The sequence below is a fragment of the Macaca nemestrina genome, chromosome 18 (assembly GCF_043159975.1).
Source record: "Macaca nemestrina isolate mMacNem1 chromosome 18, mMacNem.hap1, whole genome shotgun sequence".
NCBI classification, from domain to species: Eukaryota; Metazoa; Chordata; class Mammalia; order Primates; family Cercopithecidae; genus Macaca; species Macaca nemestrina.
Genome location: NC_092142.1, coordinates 87,944,892 through 87,949,855, shown reverse-complemented (window position 1 = coordinate 87,949,855; position 4,964 = coordinate 87,944,892). Strand labels below are relative to the sequence as shown.

At 61.3% G+C, this 4,964-nt stretch overlaps 1 long non-coding RNA gene across 3 annotated transcripts; it reads left to right on the top strand.

Moving 5' to 3' along the window:
- Positions 1 to 438: 438 nt before the first annotated feature.
- Positions 439 to 4,566, top strand: LOC105488851 (uncharacterized). Of its 3 annotated transcripts, XR_011616692.1 has the most exons (4): positions 439 to 578; positions 1,478 to 1,663; positions 2,698 to 3,051; positions 3,209 to 4,566. It is a non-coding gene; the product is annotated as an uncharacterized lncRNA (long non-coding RNA). The 3 variants fall into 3 exon arrangements; XR_011616693.1 differs by lacking the exon at positions 439 to 578 and having other exon boundaries at positions 982 to 1,663; positions 2,773 to 3,051; XR_011616691.1 differs by lacking the exon at positions 439 to 578 and having other exon boundaries at positions 982 to 1,663.
- Positions 4,567 to 4,964: the final 398 nt, after the last annotated feature.

The following is a 4,964-nucleotide window of genomic DNA, read 5'->3' as shown; positions in this document are numbered from 1 at the left end:
AAAATAAAAATCGATCAATCAATAAACTCTCTGTCTGCTCCCAGCTGGGGTCTGAGACGGGGTCAGTTGCCAGAAGGTGGAGACCAGTGGGCTCTAGTCCTATCTGTGCTGTGATGAGGCAGGATCTCCCCAGGGTCTGACCCTCCTCTGCTCTGCCTGCCTCTATGCTCAGGACTGGGAGACCCCCCCCACGGCAAAAGTGCAGGAGGCCAAAAGAAAAAATAAAAATCAAACTCAAACCAGAAACTCAGCGCATCCAGGACTTGAAAAGGGTGAGATCTCGCCAGGCTGCGCACATGTGGTAGACTCTGCCACTGCTCGGCCTGCCTGCCTGGACCTCCAGGACTGCTCCCCAGGGCGGGTGTGACCCCATGGGTTTCCCTGCCCACCAGGTGCTTGGAGGCCCCGCCTCCTGACCCCTCCACCTGCACCCGGAAACTTCCCTTCCAACTGAAACTTGGGGCCCGGAGATGATGGCCAAGGAGAGAGGCTGAGAGGGAAGAATGTGATGAAGTGTCAAGTCCCTGTCAGCTCCGTATTTCCCACGGCATTTAAATGCCTGCAGGCGGATTAATAAGGTCTGGGTAAGAGCGCGGCTGTGCGTGCTTGTTCTATCTGGAATGCCAGTTGCTCAGGCTGTCTGCATGTTGATGGCGGCCGGGATTGAGGACAGGCGCGTGCTGGCTTTATCTCGCCTGCGCAGGCTGAGGAGCCTTATCAGGCCCGCCCGGCTGTGCAGCTGCGTCCTCAAGGGCTCCCGCTGCCTCCCGCTGCCTGCTTTGTAATCAGAAGAGAAGTTGCTGCCTTGATATTTCCATTTTTATCTCTTTTATTTACTTCATTTTAATGTGTCTTTCAGGGAATATTTTCTTTGCAACAAGGCAAGGCTGTCGGTAGCTTACATCTTTCTGCGGCCCCTGCCCCTCGGCCAGGCTGAGGAAAAGGGGGTGAGGGGTGGCGGTCTGGGCTTCCCTTCTCCCCATCTCCCCAGCACCTCCCTTGCCCACCTCAGCCTCTCCCCCTTGGTCCCGGCCTCCTCTGCTCTCTTCTCCTCTCTTCCATCTCCTGCTTTCGTTCCCATCTGCTTCCAGCCCTTCCTGGCTGCCATTGAGGGGGTGCTCCCCAGTGATTCTCCCCTCCGGATCCAGATCCAAGCCCCACAGCCTCTCTGGGAAGCTCCTGCTGCTCCCCATGCAGGTTCTCCTCGCTGGTCCCCCAGGATCCCAGCCCCAGCACAGCCCCCTCTGATGCTTCCACTCCAAATGCCAGCTGGGTGCCCCGATAGTGGGGCCCAGGCACTTGGGACCTGGGTGTGGGGCTGAGCCGGGCTCAGTCAACACAGCCCGCACCAGTCGAGGAACGGGATGGTTTTGAGTGCGTCCACCATCTATTCTGCTGCCGCCTGATCCTGAGAAAGACGCGGTTATATTCCTCTCAGAGGAGGAAACTGAGGTTCCAAGGGGGTTCTCTGTCACAGCCACCTTGCTCCTGCCACAACTTGTGACGGAAAGCAGAAGGCAGGATGGACGTGGCGCGTGACCTGCTCAGCCTCGCTGACCTAGTGCCTGGTCCATCTGCCACCTTGCCGTGCCGCCCCTCCTGTGAGGCAAGGGTCAGAACACGCTCATGCAACAATTCCGCGAGACTGCAGCCGGCAAAGCAGGTGGGATGGGCAGGGGGCAGGAGCCCACACCCTGACCCCTGCTGAGCCCGGCTCTCTCTGTCCCCCGGCTCCTCTGTCCCCCGGTTCCTCTGTCCCCCCGGCTCCTCTGTCCCCCCGGCTCCTCTGTCCCCCCGGCTCCCTGTGTCCCCTGGTTCCTCTGTCCCCCCGGCTCCTCTGTCCCCCCGGCTCCCTGTGTCCCCCGGTTCCTCTGTCCCCCTGGCTCCCTCTATCCCCCCGGCTCCCTCTGTCTCTCCGGCTCCCTCTATCCCCCCGGCTCCCTCTATCCCCCCGGCTCCCTCTATCCCCCCGGCTCCCCTGTCCCCCCGGCTCCTCTGTCCCCCGGCTCCCCTGTCCCCCCAGCTCCCTCTGTCCCCCGGCTCCCCTGTCCCCCCAGCTCCCTCTGTCCCCCGGCTCCCCTGTCCCCCTGGCTCCTCTGTCCCCCGGCTCCCCTGTCCCCCCGGCTCCTCTGTCCCCCCAGCTCCCTCTATCCCCCCGGCTCCCCTGTCCCCCCGGTTCCTCTGTCCCCCCAGCTCCCTCTGTCCCCCCAGCTCCTCTGTCCCCCTGGCTCCCTCTGTCCCCCCAGCTCCTCTGTCCCCCCAGCTCCTCTGTCCCCCCGGCTCCCTCTATCCCCCCGGCTCCCCTGTCCCCCCGGCTCCTCTGTCCCCCCGGCTCCCTCTGTCCCCCCAGCTCCTCTGTCCCTCCAGCTCCCCAGTTTCATTTTGTTACTGGACACATCCTAAAACCCAGAGCTTGGAAATGTGACCTTATTCAGAAAAAGGGTCTTTATGGGAAACTTAAGTGAGGGATCTTGAGAGGAGGTCGTCCTGGGTAGGGTGGGCCCTAAATCCAACGGCCAGTACCCTTAGAAGAGACGAGGATGGAGCCAGACACACAGGGAAGGCATCTGTGTGCGGACAGAGGCAGAGATAGGGTTAGGGCCACGAGCCAGGGAGCCCCAGGAGCTGGACGAGGCAGGAAGGGCCCTGTCCCAGCACCTTCAGAGGAAGCCAGCGCTGCCCGCACCTTGATTTCAGGCTCCCATCTGCAGGCTGTGAGAGCCCCAACGTCCACTGTCACAGCCCCCAGAGTGTTGGTGCTTTGATCCTCAGCCAGAGAACACACACGGACCCCTGCCTGGCTGTGGCCCCTCTTGGGCAGATGGCAGGACCCAATCCACTCTGAGTCTGCAGCCGTGAGCCTGGAATTTCCCCCAGCGCAGGAAGGAGGTGGAGCGCCAGCAGCTCAGGGGTGCCGGGAGCCGGGCACAGGAGCCTCCCGGGGTGCTGAGCCCAGGAAACCCGCAGCAGCTGGGCAGCGTGGTGCTCCGCAAGCCCACTCGGCCCCCACATCTCCGGGCCGTGCTGTCAGCACTCCTCCTCCTCCCGGAGGTGAGAGGCTGTGGCTTCAGATCTCAGCAGCCTGGATCCCCGAGTCACCCCGGGGAGGACTTGCCCGACTCACACGGAAGCTGTGGCTGTGTCGAGTGGGGGGTCTTGCCCCCCAACAGCAATCCCAGCCCGCCTGACCCACACATCCTCTCCCCAGTGATCCAGGCAAATGGCGTATGGAGCCCACCCCTGGGGGATGGGGAGGCCCAGTTCTCCATCTTCACAAACAGTGAGTGCTGACCAGAGGCCACACCAGGGCGGAAGCTGGACGGAGGCAGCTGAGGTGACTTTAAAAACTGGACTCTGAGTATCTGTGGGGGCTGCATTTGGTCAGGATTTGTTATTTTCCAGAATTCTCTCTGAAGAACAGGAGGTGCTGGAAGCTGGCAGGGCACCCATGTGGCTCCTGTCGTTAGAAGGAGAAAGGTCCAGGCTGGAAAGGGCCCCTCCCCACTCCCTGTAGGTGCTGAGGGTCTTGGTTGGTCCTCTGTTCCCCACAAGGAAGCAGTGGGCGTGGGGTCACCTCCGACATTGCGCTGGGGCTGCGGCACCACTGGGCCACGCAGGAGGCACAGCGTGGGGCACTCAAGGCCGCTAGAGTGAGTCGGGTCTGGAGGAGGAGGGGGCACAGACAGAGGTGGGGGCAGCGGAGGAAGCCGCGGGCGTGGGAGAGGCCCCAGCCCAGGGACCGAGGTGCGTGTGGGTGCAGGGGACATTTGCAGACTGGGCCATCTGGAGGGACGGCGGACACGTGGCAGCGAGAGAGAAGACAGCGAGGTCTGCCTGGCATCTGCTTTCTAGGTTGGTGCTGGGTGAGGTGTGCTGCTCAGATCGGTCCTAGAAGCACAGAACACCCAGATGTTCCTTCAGGGTCTGTCTCACCCTCAGAGTCACCTTTCCCACAGCCCTGTCCTTCCCGGAAAGATGGAGTCTAGTGACCGAGGAAGGCCGGACCGTGCAGGCCTCCCCACAGTGCCAGCCGAACGGGCCCCTTGCGTGCCAGATCTTCCCGCGGGTCACACGGCCCCGTGGGGCCTGCACCACACGTCAGCCCTACCCGCTTCCCTTCACACGCGCTGGTCCTAAGCACCTTCACACCCGTATGCATCCGGTCCCAACTCTGCTTCCAGAGACATCTGAAGATGTGGCACCGTTTGACGAGAAACCCCAACCTCTCGCAACGGTGGGATTCCTTCCCCATCCCCACGCCTCACGCTCCTGTCCTCACGTGTTCTATGACTGAGACCCCACGAAGCTCATGGTGCTGGACACACACGTGTGCAGATTTGCCGTTTAAAAGAGATGACGGGCCAGGCGCGGTGGCTCAAGCCTGTAATCCCAGCACTTTGGGAGGCTGAGACGGGTGGATCACGAGGTCAGGAGATCGAGACCATCCTGGCTAACACAGTGAAACCCCGTCCCTACTAAAAAAAAAATACAAAAAACTAGCCGGGCGAGGTGGCGGCGCCTGTAGTCCCAGCTACTTGGGAGGCTGAGGCAGGAGAATGGCGTAAACCCGGGAGGCGGAGCTTGCAGTGAGCTGAGATCCGGCCACTGTGCTCCAGCCTGGGCGACTGAGCGAGACTCCGTCTCAAAAAAATAAATAAATAAATAAAAATAAAAGAGATGACGAGGAGAGGACGGGCGCCTCGCTCACCTGCACGGTCACACGTGGGCTGTTGCCACCCTGCCCTTCCACGAGTTCCTTACCTTGTGCAGATCATGCAGCTTTAGCACGTTTTGTCATGCGGCTCTTAGGACGGCAGATTTTCTCAGTTTCATTTACTTCAAAGCACTTTTATTTCACCTTCACCTTCACTCCGAGGATTTCTTGCTGGATTTGGAGTGGTGGGGCGGCTCCTTGCTTTCATTCCTCTGCCCTCCGCCCTCCGCCCTCTGCCCTCCGCCCTCCA